At 39.0% G+C, this 24,292-nt stretch overlaps 1 protein-coding gene across 7 annotated transcripts in view; it reads right to left on the reverse strand.

Moving 5' to 3' along the window:
* Nucleotides 1-24,292, reverse strand: part of KANSL1 (KAT8 regulatory NSL complex subunit 1) — a 179,018-nt gene that overhangs the window by 103,300 nt on the left and 51,426 nt on the right. The window lies entirely within an intron of this gene.

A 24,292-nucleotide genomic window follows, 5' to 3' on the forward strand; every position in this document is an offset into this window, starting at 1 on the left:
CTAGTATGACTTAAGAACACTGTAATGCTTTTAAGTTCATGTTCAACCACTATTGTCACGTTTCAACTCACTCTCTACAGATGCATCCCATATTTCAACTACACACACTACCACCTGGCCCTTTCTTCTTCGGTAAGAAATTTATTGATTTATGCAACAGTTTCAATTTCCATTTAACCAATTTGATAATGTAATATCTAGAGATAATTCTAAATTCCCCAAATGTCCTTCATCAAGAATCTTGAAAAGAGCTATCTAGAAAAGTTATACTCCTGAGAAACACAGTTGTGCTATACTGAAACACAGCATTTTCTCAGGGGTAAATACAGCTACTTAGGTCTTAATTTCCAAGCACTACATAGTTTTATCAGACTAATTTTTTTTTGCCTTAAAACAAGAGTCATTTATTTTATTCATTAATGTGCAGATTGGGCAGGCCTTGGCCCATAAGACTATTTTAAAAAACAAAAAAACTCAAAGTAGAAATTATCAAGCTAGAACAGTTTACAAAACCTCTTCTGTTACAAAGTACGAAATCAAAGACCAAAATTCATCTGAAGTGGTCTAAAATAACATAATAAGCTCTAAGTAAACCAGTTGTGGTGGCTCACATCTATAATCCCAACACTGAGACCAAGGCAGGAGGATTGTTCAGGTCAGGAGTCTAAGACCAGCCTCAGCAAGAGCAAGACCCCATCTCTAATAAAAATAGAAAAAACAGACAGGCATGGTGGTGCGCGCCTGTAGTTCCAGCTACTCGGGAGGCTGAGGCAGGAGGATTGCTTGAGCCCAGGAGTCTGAGGTTGCTGTGAGCTAGGCTGATGCCATGGCACTCTAGCCCAGGCAACAAAGTGAGACTCTGTCTCAAAAAAAAAGGAAAGAAGAATTAGAAATTGCTGGAGCATGATTTTCTATTTAAAGGAGGAGGTGAGGCCGGGCGCGGTGGCTCACGCCTGTAATCCTAGCTCTTGGGAGGCCGAGGCGGGCGGATTGCTCAAGGTCAGGAGTTCAAAACCAGCCTGAGCAAGAGCGAGACCCCGTCTCTACTATAAATAGAAAGAAACTAATTGGCCAACTGATATATATATATATAAAAAAAAAAATTAGCCGGGCATGGTGGCTCATGCCTGTAGTCCCAGCTACTCGGGAGGCTGAGGCAGAAGGATTGCTTGAGCCCAGGAGTTTGAGGTTGCTGTGAGCTAGGCTGATGCCACGGCACTCACTCTAGCCTGGACAACAAAGCGAGACTCTGTCTCAAAAAAAAAAAAAAAAAAAAAAAAAAAAGGAGGAGGTGGAGGGAATGATTCCTGTTATATGTTTTAGAGAGGTCAAATTTAGTGTGTATTGTTAAGGTGTTACTAAAAATGAAATTGTGAGACTTGAAATGCAGAGTCAGGATCTGGTATTCACATTTTGTTTTGTCATTGACAAAAAAAGCCATGATTATATGGTTTCCTAGCTACTCATATTCCCAATTTTTGCTAAACTTGTATACATCCTTTCCCTCTAAACACTGACACCTCTCCCTTGCTTACCTCACCCCCACCTAAAACTAACTCTCATATATCCTCTAAAAAGTCCCCTTCCCTTTACCAAGAAACTCTTCCTCAGTGGAACTGCCCAGGAATTTAATTCATATCTTTTGTGGCAATGACTATTTGGTATTTTATACCACAGTGAATTATGTAATATCTTAGTTCTCCTAAGCCTGTGGTATCTCTCTGTATTTCTCATTGCACTTCACACTCAACAGACAAGAAACACACATTGTTTCAAAGAAAATATTCCTACAATTAAAATCTTTTACATAACACAGCACTTTTAAGAAAATAAGCCCAAGGCCCTCTCTTATTCTGTCTCAAAGTATAATACCTAAAAAACTAATGACATTGACTTAACAAATTATGCCTTCAAAAATTAGTCTCCATCTCATTACTCAGAGGGCAGCATGGTAAAGTGGAAAAAGCAAAAAAGGTCTCTCTAGATTCAAATCCTGATTCTGCCACAAGTTGTTGAGTAACACTGCCTACCTAGGGAGAGTAGGAATAACTACCAGCACATAACAAGCATCAGTAAATTATTATGCATTAAGAATTTCATAAATATAAACTGAAGAACATCTAAGTTGACTGCAAGACACCTATTCTGTCAACAAAAACTGCTAAGCATCTTCTGTGTTTGGCATTATGAATATAAAGAAAGACATGGATGGTCTTTTATCACAGAAGTTCAGTCTGATGTAGATCCTTTCACAGAGAAGTAACACCACATATTATGTGCTAACCTTCCTGCAATGTCTGAAAAAATGAAAGCTCAAGATTATTTCTAAATTATTTTAAGCATAAAGCTAAACATTTAACAATACTGAATTCTAATTAAGTTAAGTTTCTATCAAATTGAAGTGAAAACATTAAGCCTTAATAGCCTAGGGCAGGCCAGCACTCTGGGAGTCCCAGGCAGGAGGATTGCTCAAGTTCAGGAGTTTGAAACCAGCCTGAGCAAGAGCAAGAGCCCCCATCTCCACTAAAAATAGAAAGAAATTAATTGGCCAACTAAAAATACATAGAAAAAATAAGCTGGGCATGGTGGCACATGCCTGTAGTCCCAGCTACTCAGGAAGCTGAGGCAGGAGGATCGCTTGAGCCCAGGAGTTTGAGGTTGCTGTGAGCTAGGGCCCAGGCAACAGAGTGAGACTCTGTCTGGAAAAAAAAAAAAAAAAAAGCCTAGGACAGCGGTCCCCCAACCTTCTGGCACCAGGGGCAGCTTTCACAAAGGACAATTTTTCGCCCGGGGCTTGGGGACCGTAGGCCTAGGGCCTTCCAGCTGAAAATCCAACAAATGGAGCTCAGTCTCACCTCAGGACATTTGTAATTGTTCTCTGCACTATGAATGCTTCCCAATGATCTTTAGGTCTTCCTCCCTGACTTCATATAAACCTCAGCTCAAATGTCACTTCCTCAGAGAGACTTTCCCTGACCACCCCATTTAAAATAACCACCTCTCTCCCATGACCATCATTTTTAACCTCCTTACACTCTTTTCTGTTTAAAGTAGTTGTTAACCGGCCTTTGGTCATTTAGTCAATGTCTGTCTTCCCTATTAGGATAAAACCCCATGAAAAGAGTAATTTCTTATTGGCATCTGTATCCCTAATATCTAAATTAGTCCTAGAATATATACTGACGATTTGATAACATTCTTAATGTTATTGTTGAAAAAAAATGTTGACTTAACAAATGACATTTAGGAGTGAAAAGTAATAATTCCTTCATCATTGCAAATTATATAATCTCTTAAACTCGACTACTTGCAATTAAATCTAGAATGTCAACGCTACTCCTAACATAGAGGCTCTTAATTTGAGGCTTTAGGGAGTCATTATACCCATTTTTCTAAAAGGAAAGTCTACCTCTTTTCTTTACAGGGTCCCTAATCTGAAAAACATCCCCGAGCAATGATCTCTGACTTCGGCTTCACCATGGACTCTCCTGGTGAATGTTTAAAATACAGATGCCTGTATTATGTTTTACCCGATATGTGGTACACTCACAGGATTTTGTTTTCAAATCACCCAGGTGATTCTAGAATATAGCAAAGTTAAGAATCATACAATTCGGAAGCAACAAATGTAAACTGGATCAGGTTCCTCAAAGCTACTTAATATGGAAGAAAATAAACACTGAAACCTAAGAATGGGCATCTCTGGCAAGCAGATTAATATACAAGTTCCTAAATAGTTTTATACTAAAAAAAGGTTTCAGGAACCAACCTAAGAACCCACCAACTGATGAGTGGATAAAGAAAATGTGAGCTATATATACACAGAAAACACATACACACACACACACCCCACAGAACACTACTCAGCCACCAGAAAGATTGAAATAATGTCTTTTGTAGCAACTTACATGGAATTGGAGGCAGTATTCTAAGTACCCCAGAAACAAAAACTCAAATACAACATATTCTCAATTATAAGCGGAAGCAAAACAATGTGTACGTATGGTCTTACAGAGTGACTTCATAGACACTGGAGTCTCAGAAGCAGGACGGTGAGAGGGGAGTGAGGGATAAAAAATTACCTACTGTGTACAATGTACACTATATTTAGGTGACAGGTATTAAAAGCCTAACTTCTCCACTATGCAATTGATCCACATTAACAAAAAAAACCACTTGTATCCACTAAATCTATTTAAATGTTTAAAAGAATTAATGAAAATTATAGAACTTCAAAACATGGGATCTGGCCAGGCGCGGTGGCTCACGCCTGTAATCATAGCTCTCTGGGAGGCCGAGGCGGGTGGATCGTTGCAGCTCAGAAGTTCAAGACCAGCCTGAGCAAGAGCGAGACCCCGTCTCTACTAAAAATAAAAAAAAATTTAAAAAAAAGTTAATTGACCAACTGAAAATGGAAAAAAAAAATAAAGGAATAAAAAAAAAATTAAAAAAAAAAAAAACATGGGATCTGAAATAAAAATTCACTGGATGGGCTTAATAGAAGATTAGAGATGACAGAGAGTCAGTGAACTTAAAGACAGATCAAAAGAAACTATCCAATCTGATAAGAAAAAAAAGATTGCAAACAAAACAGAGCTTCTCACTGACTGATAGTATAAAATATGCATCATCAGTATCCCAAAAGTCGAGACTAAAAGATAGAGCAGAAAATATTTGAAGAAATAATGACTGAAAGTTTCCCAAAATTTGATGAAAGACATAAATTTTCAGGATTCAAATGTTAGTGAGGCTGCACATGGTGATTCACACCAGTAATCCCAGCATTTTGGGAGGCTGAAGTGGGAGGATGGCTTGAGGCCGAGTTTCAGACCAGCCTGGGCAACAAAGCAAGCAAACATCTCAACAAAAATGAAAAATAAAAACGCCTGTAATCCTAGCACTCTGGGAGGCCGAGGCGGGCGGATTGCTCAAGGTCAGGAGTTCGAAACCACCCTAAGCAAGAGCGAGACCCCGTCTCTACTCTAAATAGAAACAAATTAATTGGCCAACTAATATATATAGAAAAAATTAGCCGGGCATGGTGGCGCATGCCTGTAGTCCCAGCTACTTGGGAGGCTGAGGCAGGAGGATTGCTTGAACCCAGGAGTTTGAGGTTGCTGTGAGCTAGGCTGACGCCACGGCACTCACTCTAGCCTGGGCAACAAAGCGAGACTCTGTCTCAAAAAAAAAAAAAAAAAGTTTTAAACAAAGATCAGTATCTCCACCTCCACTTAAATACTAATCTGACATTGAGATTTTTAGAGTTTATTCCCGGAACAGAAATAACATCTCTTATTCAAAACACATACTTCAGACAAAAGTTCACTTCTTAATAACTTACTGGCTTATAACAACCTAAAAATATTGAGAATGACAAAATACATTCTGAAGAAGAATTGAGGACTATATTACAACTCAACTATGAAGCCCTTTGTAGTTTTATTGCTAAAAACACCTTTGAAGAAACATATTTTCACCGATTAATGTCCTCATTTAGCCTCAAGTGTTATACAGTATGACAGACACTGAATTTAAGTGAAACTAATACTGACAACATACACAAAGGAGAAAGGAAGAGGGAGGGAGAATTTCAGATTTATTTAGATTGTGCCAAAAGGGTTTGAAAAAAGCAGATGTCAGACTGACACAGGTGGTAAATTTTTTTGTTTTCTGTTTTAAGTCCAACAAGCAAACATCAAGTAATAAGCCAATTCATTGATAAGCTACTGGTTTTTATACCCTTATCCAAATAGCCCTTTAAAAAAAAAGTGACTGGCAAGATAGCAAAGCAGCAAAACGCTAAGTATCTGTAGAATAAATAAATCTAGAGATGCTATAGTCCATAGTGATAAATAATTTTAAATGATAAATAAAGTGATATTTAAGTGATAAATACATTTAAGGCCGGGTGCGGTGGCTCACGCCTGTAATTCTAGCACTCTGGGAGGCCGAGGCGGGCGGACTGCTCAAGGTCAGGAGTTCAAAACCAGCCTGAGCAAGAGCGAGACCCCGTCTCTACTATAAATAGAAAGAAATTAATTGGCCAACTAATATATATAGAAAAAAATCAGCCGGACATAGTGGCGCATGCCTGTAGTCCCAGCTACTCGGGAGGCTGAGGCAGAAGGATTGCTTGAGCCCAGGAGACTGAGGTTGCTATGAGCTAGGCTGACGCCACGGCACTCACTCTAGCCTGGGCAACAGAGTGAGACTCTGTCTCAAAAAAAAAAAAAAATTTAAATGTTGCTTGGATACTTAGAACCCCGGACACGTGGGCATGGTGGCTCACACCTGTAATCCTAGCACTCTGGGAAGCTGAGGCGGGAGGATCCTTCAAGGTCAGGAGTTCGAAACCATCCTGAGCAAGAGTGAGACCTCGTCTCTACTATAAATAGAAAGAAATTAACTGGCCAACTAATATATATAGAAAATAAATTAGCCGGGCATGGTGGTGCATGCCTGTAGTCCCCGCTACTCGGGAGGCTGAGGCAGTAGGATTGCTTGAGCCCAGGAGTTTGAGGTTGCTGTGAGTGAGGCTGACCCCACGGCAGTCACTCTAGCCTGGGCAACAAAGCAAGACGCTGTCTCAAAAAAAAAAAAAAAATTGGCCAACTAATATATATAGAAAAAATTAGCCAGGCATGGTGGCACATGCCTGTAGTCCCAGCTACTCAGGAGGCTGAGGCAGCAGGATTGCTTGAGCCCAGGAGTTTGAGGTTGCTGTGAGCTAGGCTGGCGCCATCACACTCTAGCCAAGGCAAGAGTGAGATTCTGTCTCAAAAAAATAATTAATTAATTAACTAATTTAGTGAGAAGGTGAAAACAAAGAAATACATGCAAGTACACAGCTCAACAACTGATTTTAGTTGAGACTGGAGATCAGGCTTAAAATGCATAGGAGACATGAAAATTGTAAAACTATTAGAGTTCAAAAATGCCTCTTTAAAATTTTCCTTCTACAAAGATGGGTGTAAGGGCAGCTTTAGCTTGCCACATCATTTTACTCTAGTGTATTCTTAATAGTAACTTTCTCTTTTATCAAGAACCTGTGGAAGCAAGTGTTCTAGAATTAACTAATAAATAAACAAAGCCACAGATATATATACTCAAAATGTGGGCTGGAAATGAAAACAAAGCAGTACAGGATATGAACTCCACTGGCTATTTACAAAATATTTTCACATGCATGTCTCATATAATAGGAACAGAAAAATAGTATAAGGAAGGAGAAAATGAAAGCTACATGGAAGAGTTGGCTACCTAAGGTATAGGAGTTGAAGATCTCATGAAACATCAAGAAACCAGGTCGTTTATTCATTAGTAGATTACCAACCCAAGAAGAGTGAGGCCCCCTCACTCCTTTTAATTTGGAGGGAGGAGAATCAACAACAAAAAAGAAAATTATATGTAGAAAAAAGACAGAGAAGACTATCTGATCCTAAAGGACAATGTAGGGAAAAACCCTAGGAGCTCATTGCCTAAGTCAGGGAAGGTAAGACAGCAAAAAAAAAAAAAAAAAAAAAGTTGAAGAGCACAGGAGACTATTTCAACTCCACATGCCTCAATATGTAAAGGTTTTAAAGAGAAAACTCCCCTCCTTACCATCCCTTCTAAATCAGATACATTTTGAAATCAGCCCCACTCCCTTAAGAATTCTTAACTTTTGGAATGGAGGCTAATGAATGTACCTGGATAAAATGATATCTAGTTTTTGCAGGAACAGGACTAGAAAAGGAAAAAGACAAGAAAGAACAGGCTGGGTTCAGTGGCTCACACCTGTAACCCTAGCACTATAAGATGGCTAGAGGTCAGGAGTTCGAGACCAGCCTCAGCAAGAGCAAGAAACTGTCTCTACTAAAAATAGAAATTAGCTGGACAACTAAAAACAGAAAAAATTAGCCAGATGTGGTGGCACACACCTGTAGCCCTAGCTATTTGGGAGGCTGAGGCAGGAGGATCACTTGAGTGTAGGAATTTGAGGTTGCTGTGAGCTAGGCTGATGCCACAGCACTCTAGCCAGGGCAACAGCATGAGACACTCTCAAAAAAAGAGTAAATTAAAAAACAAAAAGAAAAAACAAAGCAGTTGGTTCACAACCTTCTCTCTACCCTAGCTAACTACACAAGGCTAAATGGCATATCCACATGCTTGAAACACTGGAAGTAAAAGCGGCAGGGGAGTCCTTATTGATTCTGATTTGTCCCTTAGGGCAGCAGTCCCCAACCTTTATGGCACCAAGGACCAGTTTCATGGAAGACAATTTTTCCATGGAAGAAGGGGACAGGGGGTTGAGGATCGCAGCCTTAGGGTGATATTCCCTCTAAGGTTTCCACTTTAAATTGGGGGGGGGGGGGGAAGGAGAGACAGAGGGGACGGGGGAGAGGCAAAGGGAGAGGGGAGAGAAGGGAGGAGAAGGGGGGTATGGAGAGGGACAAAGAGGGGTAAGACAAGAGAAGACAGGAGAGGAAGGAAGGAGATAGGAGGGTAGGGGAGAGGGTAGGGTAGAACTTCCTCTTTAAAGGTACAGTGTGACTCATACCAATCTACCTTCATTGCAAAGCCTTAAACACTACCTGAATATAGTAAAGTACACTGTATTCTTTTCATAGGGCTGGGGACAAAGACTATGTGAGGGTGTGGTGGAGGGAAGGAATAAGCAATCAGATTAGGGAAAAAGAGTAAATAATTAGCAGAAGTAACTCATACTATATGATTTTTAAGATGCTGTCTCAAGATTTAATCTCTCAATTTTAGTTTCTTTATGTGTAAAATAGATACAATGCTTACTATGTAACTAGAAGATGCTATAAAAATTAAGTGAAGAAAAAAGTAAAATAAAATGGGGGGAGAAAAATGGGGAGGGAAGGGGAATGGAATTAAGTAACTATATAAAAGGTACTCCTGGCATTCGGCATATAAATTGATGTTAGTGCCCTTACCCCTCCAAAGACAGGTACAGAAGACTCTAATCCCAGCGGTTCTCAACCAGGAGTGATTTCCTCCCCCCACATCCCTACATGTGCCAAAGTCTGGAAATATTCTGTTGTCACAACTAGGGAAAGGGAGGGCACTACTGGCATTTAGTAGACAGAGGCCAGAGATGCTGCCAAACAAACAGCTTTCCACAACAAAGAATTATCGGTCCCAAAACATCAGTAGTGTCTCTGTTAAGAAATCCTGCCTAAACAATTCATTTCTGGAAAATCTCACAAACATGGAAGAGAAGGGGAATGATTCTATTTAGTTCCTACGCCCTATAAAAAACCTGTTTTAAAAACATCTTATCTTGTGGCAGCTATCAGATGACAAAAATAGTAAATAAGTGTTGTAGGGAAATCTTGTAAATATCAAGAAAAAAGCTTCTCCTCTCAAGTAGTTAAAAAAAATATGCAGATATAGTATCATTGAGAGCCTATTAAATTTATTTTTTCTAAATAGTAACAACATTCAACCTTGAACTTAAAATGGCATACTTATACATCAATGAAAGTAGAATAAGTGATAGAGAAAGTACATGAAATGAATAAAAGGTAAAAATAAAACCAATGAATAAACTATAAACAAAAAGGTAAATTCCATCAATGTAATCAAAAAGCAGAAAACTTTGTATCCAATAAGAAAAAAAGAAAAGGACATTAGAAATGAAAGACCAGATACAACGGAATAAAGCAGAATCCACTGGGGAGATTTTAAAAGATTAATAGAAGCAGGACAGGGTGGTGACTCATGCCTGTAATCCTAGCACTCTGGGAGGCCGAGGCAGGAGGATCGTTCAAGGTCAGGGGACCAGCCTGAGCAAGAGGGAAACCCCGTCTCTACTAAAAATAGAAAGAAATTAATTGGCCACCTAAAAATATATAGAAAAAATTAGCTGGGCACCGTGGCGCATGCCTGTAGTCCCAGCCACTTGGGAGACTGAGGCAGAAGGATTGCTTGAGCCCAGGAGTTTGAGGTTGCTGTGAGCTAGACTGACACCACGGCACTCTAGCCCGGGCAACAGAGTCAAAAAAGATTACTAAGCAGAATTTCATATCAATAAACGTGAAAATCTAAGCAAAACAGGTGATCTTCTAGGAAAATATATTGCCAAAAATGAAGAGGTTATTCTTTAACAAACTAGACTATAAGAGAAAATTTAAAATACATGCAAAGATCCATTCGTAAAAATAAAATGGCAACTGGCTCAAAACACTTTAACAGTCAAATCCTATCAAAACGGCAATGAACAGATAATCCCTGTTAACTATTCCCAAGCACTGAAAAAATGGGGATGATTTACCAACGCAGTCTGTGAGCCTGCCATAACCATAGCCAGTTAAAAAGTAAATGATAGGCCATTCCAAGTTATGAACATGGGGAGTGAAGGCGGGGAAGACACCCTCCCCCCGACAGTCAATATCTGATAGCATTTATACTAAGAACTACTGCACTAGAAAGTGTAAACTCAAGAGAAAGCATAGATTTTTGTCCATTCTGTTCACTGCTCCACCTCCTGTATCGTGAAGATGTACTAGTAATTTTTTCCCTATAATAATTGTTATTAGTGAACTTTTACTCTCAAAGTATACCAAATTTGGACAGTAAGATATATAATTACTCTAGTTATTTAAAAAATACATTATAGCATAAAGCTTTAAAAATCAAATAGTGTGATACTGATGCAATAACTGACTGGATCAATGAAACACAAAATACAGTAACAAACATGTATACAGATTTAGTTTACAATAAAAAATGGCATTTCTAATCATAGAAAAAGAATGGTCTACTCAATGGTCTACCTATTGTCTAGGGACAACTGGTTATCTGTTGGGGAGAAAATAAAGTTAAAACCTTACCTTTTATACAAAAAGTTTAAAGCGGCCGGGCGCTGTGGCTCACGCCTGTAATCCTAGCTCTTGGGAGGCCGAGGCGGGCGGATTGCTCAAGGTCAGGAGTTCGAAACCGGCCTGAGCAAGAGCGAGACCACGTCTCTACTATAAATAGAAAGAAATTAATTGGCCAACTGATACATATATAAAAAATTAGCCGGGCATGGTGGCACATGCCTGTAGTCCCAGCTACCCGGGAGGCTGAGGCAGAAGGATCACTCGAGCCCAGGAGATTGAGGTTGCTGTGAGCTAGGCTGACGCCACGGCACTCACTCTAGCCTGGGCAACAAAGCGAGACTCTGTCTCAAAAAATAAAAAAAAAAAAAAAAAAGTTTAAAGCACAAAACACAAAAGCTAAATATAGTTACCCCTCTTAGGGGCACTCTACTTCAAAAAGCCTGTTAATTCTAAATAATTTCACCCCTTTGCATCCCCTTCACAAACACTGACATCTCTTCTTGCCTCTCCTATTTCTATCAGTAGTCTGAGAATCTTCTAGAACCAAAATCCTGTCACATCACCATGTTTCCTACAGTGTGCAATCATGGAAAGATGTCAGATTTGGAGTCAAGACCTCTAATACAACCTTGACTCCTACCCTAATAATCTTCAGCACAGCACAGTCACGTTGTCTCTAGGTTTCTCATCTGTGAAAGAAAAATGTGTGCTTATCTCCAAAGAAAGCCATAAAAAAGTCTCTATTTCATCAATCTTGCATCTGGACCATTCTCTCCATTCCATGTCCATCGCCCAGGTTCAAGACTTTATAGATTGGTCCACATGTGCTTTTGTTAGGGAATGAATGAATGAATGAATGAATGAATGAATGAATGAATGAATGAATGAATGAATGAGGGAAAAAAGACTTTATAGGCAGACTACCACAACAGCCTCCTTGCTTTCAGTCTTACCCTGCTCAAACCATCCCAGAACCTCCAATTCATCCACTATATATCAGCATCATCAAATGAGCTCTTTAATCATGCCATTACACTTTAGTGATTCCCCAGTATTCCTACAATAAAATTCAAAGGCACTAGCCTGGCATTCAAAATCAATGTGACCCCAACTTATCCTTCCAAGCTCATCTTCCACCTTATTAAACCTTTCATTTTTGGCAAATAGCTGTCCACTATTTCCCAACACAGCATCCTCACACTCTGAGCTCCCTCATCCTTGGACCTAAAACATCCTATTTCCCCTTAAACACCCACGTGTCATCCTTTATTCTAATTCAAGTTCCATTTCTTCCCGGGTCTTCTGATTGCCTTCACCTATAGTAATCACTCCTTCATCCTAAGATTTCAGCATTTAATGCCTGTACCATGCATGTATCTAGTACTGAGCACACAATGCCTGATTCCAATGCTTCCTTTTCTACTTGAACCTGTGTGTTGGGGATGGGCATGGGGAGGGGGAGAATCAGTCACATAAATTACTTCTTTGACAGAAACTAAGTTCTCAATTCTTAAATGGTATCATCATCCCTTATTTAACCACCAGAGAAGTATTTCCTTGCCCTTTCAAGGCCAGATTAATCTTGATAAATGACCCTGAAAGGCTAGTCTCCAAATAATTAGAGCCTTGATAACTTTTTGTACTCATTTTTTCTTTGCTCAGGATATTCTGGCACTCCTTTTCTAGAATTGCCACAGGGACACCTTTGACTATCCTAATGGTGACACATTTTAGTTCCCATTCAGATGATCAACTGCAGTAACTATTCCAATCACTGTTGAAGTAATATTAAAGGAACAAACATAAGCTATAACTCTTTGAAGGCTTATTATTCCATAAGTCAGTCAGCCAATCTTACCATTCATGGATGAAATTAAGGACATTTACCTCATCTCATAGTATTAATACTATCACACTATTTACAGTAAACCATTGAAGCTTATATAATCTAACACTGTTTTAGACATTAATGGAAATAATAACCTCCAGAACCTAACAAAATATAAAACCAAGTATAAACATATGTCAACATCTTCAGTGTATTAATACATTTACCTTGAAATTTTCAAAGTCACATCACACCTTTTAACTTGTGCATCTGAGATCTGCTTACTATCACATTATCCTTTAGAACAAATTAAGAATTCTCAATTGGGAGGACAATCATTGCACCAAGCGAACTTCCTACAAATACAAAATTAGCCTTTCTGCTTACACTTCCAAGTCAAATTACTTCTGTCAATGCTTGAGTGTATTTGCATAAGAGATCAATTTCATATACAGCTGGGTAGAAGCAAAATGAGTCTTAAGCAAGCTTCATTCTGTTTTCATCTTACAAAGAGAAGATTGGCCTGTCCTCCCAGCCTTGTTAATAAGGATCTTGCAAAATTCACTATGAATAGGGTGTGCCCAAAGAATACTTGCTGGAAAAAATCTGCTGGGAGAGTGCCAGTTTAAAAAGAAAAACATTTTCACCCAGTTGGAAATCTAAAGAGTGGTTACAGCAACTCAGCTGAAAACTCTCAAGACAGAAGAAAATTTAAGAAAAACCCAAGATCTTTTTGTTCTCAGTAAAATTCTATGAAAGCCAACGAAATGAATCAATAAAGTATTTGACTATGCTAACTTTATGCATCTAAGAACAGTAACTGAAATTCTGCCTTCTTATTTGACGGTATTTTTTTTTTTTTTTTTTGAGACAGAGTCTTGCTTGCTTTGTTGCCTAGGCTAGAGTGCCGTGGAGTCAGCCTAGCTCACAGCAACCTCAAACTCCTGGGCTCAAGCAATCCTGCTGCCTCAACCTCCCGAGTAGTAGGGACTACAGGCATGTACCGCCATGCCCGACTAATTTTTTCTATATATTTTTAGTTGGCCAATTAATTTCTTTCTATTTATAGTAGAGACGGGTCTCGCTCTTGCTCAGGCTGGTTCGAACTCCTGACCTCAAGCAATCCGCCTGCCTTGGCCTCCCAGAGTGCTAGGATTACAGGCGTGAGCCACCGAGCCAGGCCTATTTGACAGCATTAAAAGGCATTAAGTATCTTTATTTGTTGTATTTAAATGAACTTTATAAACTAATAGTTTTTATATCAGCTGTTCCTGGGAAAAATAAAACAGAATTTTATTGTTTTGCTTTAAAAAAACAGGAAGAAAACTTTTTTACTGTTTTGCTTTCTTTTTTTTTTTTTTTTTTTTGAGACAGAGTCTCGCTTTGTTGTCCAGGCTAGAGTGAATGCCGTGGCGTCAGCCTAGCTCACAGCAACCTCAAACTCCTGGGCTAGAGTGATCCTTCTGCCTCAGCCTCCCGAGTAGCTGGGACTACAGGCATGTGCCACTATGCCCGGCTAATTTTTTTATATATATATCAGTTGGCCAATTAATTTCTTTCTATTTATAGTAGAGACGGGGTCTCGCTCTTGCTCAGGCTGGTTTTGAACTCCTGACCTTGAGCAATCCGCCCGCCTCGGCCTCCCAAGAGCTAGGATTACAGGCGTGAGCCACAGCGCCCGGCCTGTTTTGCTTTCTTGAGGAGGGAGGGAAGAGATTGTTTTTCACTAGGAAGATTTATTTCCAAAGTACAACACTCCAACAACAGCTTTATTAAGGGGAAAGGATACTCATCTGGCAAAGGTCTTTGTCTTCACTCTCTCACTACAACCCCACCCACCCCTCCAGGTTCATTCTGAATAGCATAACCTTTCAGATTTTTTTCACTACTTTAAGTGGGACACAACAGAAAAAATAAAACATTTACTACATGCATACACACTGGCCCCCACGTTGCCTAATGAGAAAAATAAGTGAGCAGGGACTGCTGCAGCTTTATCGCAAACTCCCTTATAGAACCCAGTCGGAGGGCTCTATGGAAATGTAAGCAACGTGAGCTACATCAAGGCTCTCCCCACTGCTCAGCACACATAAGCAAAACAGAAAGTATGCCGGTGCCTGACAGTGACAGTAGCCTTTCCTACCCCAGCCCGATCCCATAATTACCAAACAACAAGCAGAGTATTTTTCAAAACAGTATAATCCTGATTTTAAAAGAGAGGAACTCAAGCCCCTGAAGACAAAATTTAAATTAAAAATTCTCAACAGTTGTCCAGAATTCTTTCTAATATATTGCTCCCTCTTTAGTACTAATCCCACAAATGCTAAGAAAAATAATAACTTCTCATTCACCCTTCAGGTTTTCTGGTACTTGCCAAATCAATAAAAATAAGATACCAAATGTTTATCATAAACCTTCTACTCAGACACTAAAATGACACAAATTCAGACTAAGTGGGTGAAAACCAATCAGGATAGTCTTCAATTGTTCTTTCATTCCCTTCAAGTTTTTATAGTAACTAGATTTACCAGAAGGAGCATTCTTGAGGAAAAAATAAACAGTAAGTATATGCTTACAAGTCATACAGTTCAGCTGTAAGCACAAGGGAAGATTAAAAGGATAAAGAACATAAAATACCTCCATATCCTAAAAGATTTTTCCAGCAACTGGGCAAAATATATAAATCATCCCTTCAGAATGCCAAAAATGTTTAATATAGCCATTTGATGGAAAAAATTTTATAAAATAGGTAATGTCTATGGATTATTTATTATAGTAGAGGAAAACTAACCTTGCCATCATCCCTACTTGGTCAATGTCCTACCCACCAATGTACAGTGCTCAGAGAGCTGTCTAAAGCTGCAGTTCCCAACACTGCTCCCACCCATCACTGAGCTCCACCACCTCTGCCTCCCTCCTTGCCCTCTCTCCCATCCAAGGGGAGCTTCATCTGTATTAACAGCCGCTCCCCACTGCTTGCAAAAATCATCTTTCTACCTTCTCCCAATCACTTCTAGGAGAAACAGAGTAGAAAGAACAATGTGAAAAAACTAGCTTCTATCTTCACCATAATCTCAAGCATATTATTTAACACATCTATAGTCCTGCATCTCAGCTGTAAAATGGGGATTTCACCATCATATTAATGTTTTGAAGATTAAACAAAATACCAAATGTAAACCACCAAACATGCAGAAGGTATGATTGATAAATATGGGCTCAAGTAATCCTTCTGCCTCAGCCTCCCGAGTAGCTGGGACTACAGGCATGCGCCACAATGCCCGGGTAATTTTTTTTTCTATATATTTTTAGTTGGCCAATTAATTTCCTTCTATTTTTAGTAGAGACAGGGGTCTCTCGCTCTTGCTCAGGCTGGTCTCAAACTCCTGACCTTGAGCGATCCTCCCACCTCAGCCTCCCAGAGTGCTAGGATTACAGGCGTGAGCCATGCCACCCCGCCTCTTCCCTTTTTTAAAAATACCGCCAGTCACTTCCTAGGTGCTTATGTCTACTTTAGCAAAATGTCCCTCCACAAGTCATCCAACTTCCACTCAGCAAAAGAAATGAGTAATAGGGTACTGTGGGTTTAAGGATATATTTGGTTAAGACAGCCCATTATATCTTACCTCAACATATATATTACCAAATTACTTTATATTAATCTGTTAAAGTTAAATATCATATTTTACATGATATCTGGCAGATCTCTTTTCATCAACCACATCTAAAGGACAATTTGATTTTTTTCCACTAATAAAGCTAGTGTTTATGCCAGGTAATGGGTAAAGAGCCCAGATTAATAGTCTGATATCTTATTAGCTCTGTGACATTAAGCAAGTTACCTAAACTTTCCATTCCTCAGCAAGTCTGTAAAATTAAGATAAAATTATCTACCTCATTGTAATGTTGCAAGGATTTCATCAATTCATGAAAAGTGCTTATAACACTGTCTAGAGCTAAAAGAAAATTTTTTTTCAACAAACGTAGGCGATTATTTTCCTATCAACATGTCTCAACTCTGTTGTTTGATTAGGCAAAGTTGGTTAAAAATGTTGTTTCCTAGCTCACACAAATCAGTTCAGTCAAAAACCTCCTGGGGTACTGCAGTCTCCCAGGTTTCAGACTAATTTAGTCCCAAAGGTCCTAAATTCTGCCACCTTCAGTTTTTATCTTCCCAGGATGCATCTCTCAAGTAGCAGAAGAACAAACAGGAAACAGGGATTAAGAGGACAGCAAGAAAATGGTCACTATATACACAACATCATTCAATTCCCTGTCACATGCCCTTTATTCTATTATGCAAAAGAAAAACAACTTTAAAGGAAATGATTTAAAATGAAATATAACACTTCTCCCTGGCTGCCATTCCCCAATCTCCCCATCCCTCCCCCCAAAAATAATTTTGCTAATTTACAATTTAACATCAACTTTTTAGTATATTCTGTTTGAGGAAGAGGCTCTCCAGATACTGTCATCAAATTTAAATTCATTTCAAAGCAATTTTGTTTACCACGTTGTTGCAAAAATCCTTTCCTCATAATTATACAAAATAAAATCAAACAGGATAAAGTTGACACAAAGTCTCAATTAATAGGAAATAGGAAAAAGAAAATGCAATTGTAGACATGAAAGAATATGACCTGAAGCATGATCTAGGTCCATGTTTAGGGAGACGGTGGTGAAACTAATTAAAGTACTAGTCATCTGGACAAGAATGTGGCCCCAAGCTTTCCCTTTTCTAGTTAAAGCAATTTGTTTCACATGCTGATAGAACCTAACAGGGTGCTCTGCAAAGGACACTGAAACCTCTAGGTATACCCAACAAAGGAAAATGTTTAAATGAAAATGACTGAATGTCTGTCACATTCAATAACCTCCCTATTTTGTTCCTTCTCCATCTAAACATATTCATCCAATCTAGTTACCCTGTCGAAAATCCAGGAATCACCCATGACACCTCTTCCCTTTCTCTCACACATCCAATCAATCACAAGTCCTTGTCACCCCTACTTCCAATAACCAATTCTCTTACTCTTCCCTCCCAAAGGCTGAGTCTACATTCTCCCTTACCTGACTTACTCTATGAGGCTAATTAATTGGCCTAAATACATCTCCACTGGCTTTCCCACACAATCAGAGGGATCTTCAAAAACAAAAACAAAAACCCAGGGTGGACGGATGGCTCATACCTGTAATGCCAGCACTTTGGGATGCCAAGGCAGGAAGACTGCTCGAGCCCAGGAATTCAAGACTAGCTTGGTCAATATTAACAAGACCCTGTCTGTATTTATTTTAAAACATTTTTTCAACTCTTAGCCACCCTTTAAAGTTCATTTCTAATATCTTTTCTTTCTAATCCCATCAACCAGGTGTGATTCTCTTCCTATTTCATTTGTATCCATCCAACATTTACCTTATTTTACTGGAGGCCAGACACTGTTTTAAGTATTCATGTTTGTCTTACCATGTTCTTCACTCCAGTCAAAACTATAAACTTCTTGAGGATACAGACTTAGTTTATTCATTTATGGTATCACACATTTCTTCATTCAATGAGTGCCTTTTTTTTTTTTTTTTTTTTTTTTTGAGACAGAGTCTCACTCTTTGCCCGGGATAGAGTGCGATGGCCTCAGCCTAGCTTACAGCAACCTCAAACTCCTGGGCTCAAGCAATCCTTCTGCCTCAGCCTCTCGAGTAGCTGGGACTACAGGCATGCACCACCAAGCCCAGCTCCTTTTTTCTATATATATGTATATATATATATATATTTTTAGTTGGCCAATTAATTTCTTTCTATTTTTAGTAGAGATGGGGTCTCACTCTTGCTCAGGCTGGTTTTGAACTCCTGACCTTGAAAGACCCACTTGCCTCGGCCTCCCAGAGTGCTAGGATTACAGGCATGATCCACCACGCCTGGCCAGTAAGTACTTATTATATGACCACTTTAACACCACCATAATAAGAGTACTTTCAACTTCAGAGAACAAAAGTACCAGTCACAAAATAGCAGAAAATATTTATATCAACTAGATCTGCAGCAAAAACAGGTAAACCTCAAATTCCTACTGCCTAAATTCCTTCCTTCAGAATCCCAGAGCACTGAGAATAATTTTCACTACCTCCATATCTTCTCAAAGAAAAAAGGGGGGGATAGGAGGGATAGGAAGGAAAACACACAAGTTTTTATTTCTGCCACTGGATGTCATGTACAAATCAGTAGAAAAGCAAGGGGCATCAAATCAAAGGTGTTCAGCAAATGAAAGTTTTTACTCACCTCTGAAGTAAATTCTGTAACACAATGAAATTATTTTCACATTTATATCCCATATACCAAAAAATACAATAATCACTTGAAAGCGTTATGAAAAATAAACCAAAGAAATTAAGGCATTAAAAGACTCATAGCTCTAAGTCACAAGTCAAGAAACTGTTTCAAGTTATACCAGTGATTTACTAGGACCTTTGCCTCAGCTTCCACAAATGCAAAAAAATAATAATAATAATAATGGTGATGATGTTCTAGAAGAGCTCATCAATGTTATTTAAAGATAAACAGTCACATTTCAAAGAAGTTTGAGCCCTAAAGACCATCTAGTTAAATCCCTAATTTTATTTAGAAAAGTGGTTACATGATTAGTCCTACAGCTAGTTTCTAGCAAAGAAGGGTTTAGCAGAAGACTCCTGGTTAACATTCCTCCCAATCCATCATTCTGTGAAAGGATAAGGAGTAGGAAAATGACAAATAAACTTGATTGTCACTTTGGCAACATTATCTGTGTACTGTGTATACTTAATAAAATCAAGTAGGAGCTACAATACAGCATTGCAGAGTACCTAAAAAGCAAAGTCTACAAACACACTAGTGATTCATTTTACTGTGAGATCTTTATTAACTCCAGAAATGTAAAATTCCCCAGGAGAAATAAAGTCACTGCTATCAAGACCATCCAAAATTCAAATAAGTGCTTTAGTGTCACTGCAATGAGCATCTATAGTTTATTTTTACCCAACCCTGATATAAAACTGACTTCAAGAGGCTATTAGAGGCCAGGCATGGTGGCTCACGCCTGTAATCCTAGCACTCTGGGAGGCTGAGGTAGGAGGATCACTCAAGTCAGGAATCTGAGACCAGCCTGAGCAAAAGTGAGACCCCCGTCTCTACTAAAAAAAAGAAGAAGAAAGAAATTAGCTGGACAACTAAAAATATATAGAAAATAATAAAAAGAGGCTATTAGACAAATAAAACACAGGTTAGCATAGGTTAAACCAGAAATAAGAGCATGAAAATAAGACAAAACATAGGGATATAAAACGAAGCTAAGGATGAAGTTTTTTAAAAAGTACAACAGGCCGGGCGAGGTGGCTCACGCCTGTAATCCTAGCACTCTGGGAGGCTGAGGTGGGCGGATTGCTCGAGGTCGGGAGTTCGAAACTAGCCTGAGCAAGAGCAAGACCCTGTCTCTACTATAAATAGAAAGAAATTAATTGACCAACTAATATACATAGAAAAAATTATCCAGGCATGGTGGTGCATGCCTGTAGTCCCAGCTGCTCGGGAGGCTGAGGCGGTAGGATTGCCTGAGCCAGAGACTGAGGTTGCTGTCAGCTAGGCTGATGCCATGGCACTCACTCTAGCCTGGGCAACAAAGTGAGACTCTGTCTCCAAAAAAAAAAAAAAAAAGTACAACAAAAAGGCCTGCAACCTTGGCTCTAAACTTCCAAAAGCCAATACGATAACAAAAACCTAATGAACACAAATTACAGTGCTCAAGTAATAAAAACAGACTAAAAGTTTAGACAAAAAATACAATTATTCTTGGTTGCACATCTATCTCCCTGAGGTCCTTATAAAGAAAGCACTGTGTAATACAAAGGAACGCCTCAATATTTCAGTAGTCACAATGAAATGTTTTATGAAATTATTTTTATACTGACCCTCAAGATAAGCCTATAATAACAGTTCACAGGGAAAAAACAAGAAAATTTTAGGAAAGGAAAGTCTACATGTGGTCCAGGTACCCAGAACGCTGCTGATTTAAGAGCACATTTTTAACAGAATATCTAGAAAAATTATTTTAACAGCAAGTACTCACTATAGAAGTTTATGCGCACAAGACCCAGAAGATTTAGCAAAATGAGAAATAGGCCCAGGAATTCATAACAAAATATTGGGGGCAGGGGGGGATTCTGAGAGAAAAAGGAATATAAAAACTACAGTGAAGGCCGGGCGGTGGCTCACGCCTGTAATCCTAGCTCTCTGGGAGGCCAAGGCGGGCGGATTGCTCAAGGTCAGGACTTCAAAACCAGCCTGAGCAAGAGCGAGACCACGTCTCTACTACAAATAGAAAAAAATTAATTGGCCAACTGATATGGATATAAAAAATTAGCCGGGCATGGTGGCGCATGCCTGTAGTCCCAGCTACTCGGGAGGCTGAGGCAGAAGGATCACTCGAGCCCAGGAGTGTGAGGTTGCTGTGAGCTAGGCTGACGCCACGGCACTCACTCTAGCCTGGACAACAAAGCGAGACTCTGTCTCAAAAAAAAAAAAAAAAAAAAAACTACAGTGAAGAGAGAACAAACACACAAGCATGCACTCAACTAGTGTATTAGGAGACAATTAAACACTTTTATTTCCACTTCTACAATTAAGCATTAAATATTAAGGCATTTATTGAAACAAATAGCTCCCTTCTTAGTCCCATTACCAAGGAGATAATGTTTAAATTCCTATGCCTAACATAGGATAATGTTTAAATTCCTATGTCTAACATCCCACAGTGATGTTACTAAATAATGATAAAAGTCATATCACAACCAACATAGTACAGAATTTTCAAAGACATTACATGTTCACTGTATCAAGACAGGAAGATACATGAAACAGTTTAGGAAGATTTTCCAAAAAGAACTTAAAACTGGCCGGGCGCGGTGGCTCACGCCTGTAATCCTAGCACTTTGGGAGGCCGAGGCGGGCGGATTGCTCAAGGTAAGGAGTTCGAAACCAGCCTGAGCGAGACCCCGTCTCTACCAAAAATAGAAAGAAATTAATTGACCAACTAAAAATATATATACAAAAAATTGGCCGGGCATGGTGGCGCATGCCTGTAGTCCCAGCTACTTGGGAGGCTGAGGCAGGAGGATCGCTTGAGCCCAGGAGATTGAGGTTGCTGTGAGCGAGGCTGACGCCATGGCACTCACTCTAGCCTGGGCAACAAAGTGAGACTCTGTCTCAAAAAAAAAAAAAAAAAGAGCTTAAAACAAAAAGGTTTAAGAGTTTTAAAACCAACATATAAGCAGTCAACCAACAAAATTAAATTGATAACCAAAAAAAGGTAAAGATCTCTAACACGTCTCATTGAGCAATATATAGTTTGTTGTCAAGTATAATACAATGATAAACACACAATCTGCCAAAAATTCAACAACATATAAAAATCAATCATTCTGCTATAGCTAGCAAGTGTCAATTAAGATGGATCATTGTTTTTCCTCTCAGAGGCAAAGAAGAAAAATCACAGTTGAATTCTTGGTGAAGGGTTTGTAATTTCCACACAGCCATCCACTTGTAATTTAAGCAACATCATTTGAAAACAACTCATTCTCAACAGTCTCCTCTACTAAATATTTTCATCATGGCTGCCTAGTCAAAATCTAGCCCACTCTAGCAAAGGAATGAAATGGAGACAGGCTACTAAAGGGGGGGGGGGTTGAAATTCACCAGCTGGGTAAAGTTCCTGAAGAATTAACTAACTTCTCATTCTAGGACTCATTTCTCAGAGTCCAAAGATCAACTTCTTTTTTCTTCTTCCTCTTTTTTAATTAAAGCAATACCTCCACACTCCACTCTCATTTTCTGGCAAATTGCTGAAAACCTTTAAAATACTAGGGTCAACAAATACCTGGCTAAATAAATCTCAGCCTTAAGAGTCAATCTGGTGATCTTGCTCAACAAGAATTTTAAAGCATTTGTACTTTATTGGTGGTTTTAGTTCAAATATAATTATAATATGCAAAAAGAATATTTACTTGATAGTACTTTCAGTGCCCAAATTTTCCTTACTTTAAGTATCATCTGATGCATGGAAATTCAACTTTTTAAAGCATTATTTAGTTCAGTGGTCCCCAACCTTTTTGGCATCAGGGGCCAGTTTCATGGGCTGTTGGAGGAATTTTTCCACGGGCTGTTGGAGGAAACAGGGGGTAGTGCTCTATGGCCCGGTCCCTAATGGGGGTGGGGAAGTTGGGGACCACAGGTTTACCTGACTGAATTTCAAGAGGATTCAATTAATCCCAATAAGTTCCCTAAAATGATCTCTTGGCTGCCTTTATACTTCACACTCTTCCAATCAACAAACCATTATGTGAGAAGAATGCTGAGAACTAAATAGTGAATGAATGAATGGATGGACTAAGTTTTTGTTTTTGTTTTTTTCAAGTCACTAGATTATATTATAAAATAAGAAAAGTAGTCTCCTAGTTATTTTGATATCATTGGACTGGAACACTTACCCACAACATTACCAAAACTCAGAAATGCTTTCAATGCAACATACTCTGAAAATAAGCGTATATGTTCTGTGTTTTTGTTAAATACACAAAATAAGTAAATGAAACTTAAAATGTTTCAACTACACTGTCTATTGTATCTTTAAGCACAAAATATTTAATGTTAACCAAGATATTTTGAAGCATGGCCGGGCGCGGTGGCTCACGCCTGTAATCCTAGCTCTCTGGGAGGCCGAGGCGGGCGGATTGCTCGAGGTCGGGAGTTCAAAACCAGCCTGAGCAAGAGCGAGACCCCGTCTCTACTATAAATAGAAAGAAACTAATTGGCCAACTAATATATATAGAAAAAATTAGCCGGGCATGGTGGCGCATGCCTGTAGTCCCAGCTACTTGGGAGGCTGAGACAGAAGGATCGCTTGAGCCCAGGAGTCTGAGGTTGCTGTGAGCTAGGCTGACGCCACGGCACTCACTCTAGCCTAGGCAACAAAGTGAGACTCTGTCTCAAAAAAAAAAAAAAAAAAAAAAAAAAAGATATTTTGAAGCAGCAGTCTATACAGCAAAGTCAGTGAGAATAATGCCAAGAATATTGGCAAACTGATTTAATCTACTAATCCATTTAAGGAGCTATATTACAAAAGCAGCAAACCTCTGAAACATATTTGCTTTAAATCTGAATATAGTAGTGGACTCTTGAATTTACTGAACAAATAATAATAGAACTAGGTCTATAAAGGAAGAAATTCAGCAAGAATTATCCAGACTTTTTTCTCTTAAAATAGAAACATAAAACAAAGTTTAATTTCAGATACACAATGTTATGTGAATACTAAACAAAATTAAGAAAACAAAATCTGCTGCCTAAAAGCACAGCTATCTCAACTACCAAACTCTCCAGTGAAAATCTCAAGAAAGGAAAAACCAGTTTCTTTTAACACATCTCTCCATTTCAGCCTTCTCTAGTAATCCAACCTTTATAACATCTCTACCAAAAGATAAATGAAAGCAGTCTACTACTAGTAAATTATCCTGGCCCCCTTTCCAACTGCTCATGCTCCTTCTCTCACAGTTCTAATACTTATAACCATATTTGAGTATAATATAGTACTTCTAAGTACGTGAACACAGAACT

This window comes from Microcebus murinus, chromosome 18, assembly GCF_040939455.1.
Source record: "Microcebus murinus isolate Inina chromosome 18, M.murinus_Inina_mat1.0, whole genome shotgun sequence".
NCBI lineage: Eukaryota > Metazoa > Chordata > Mammalia > Primates > Cheirogaleidae > Microcebus > Microcebus murinus.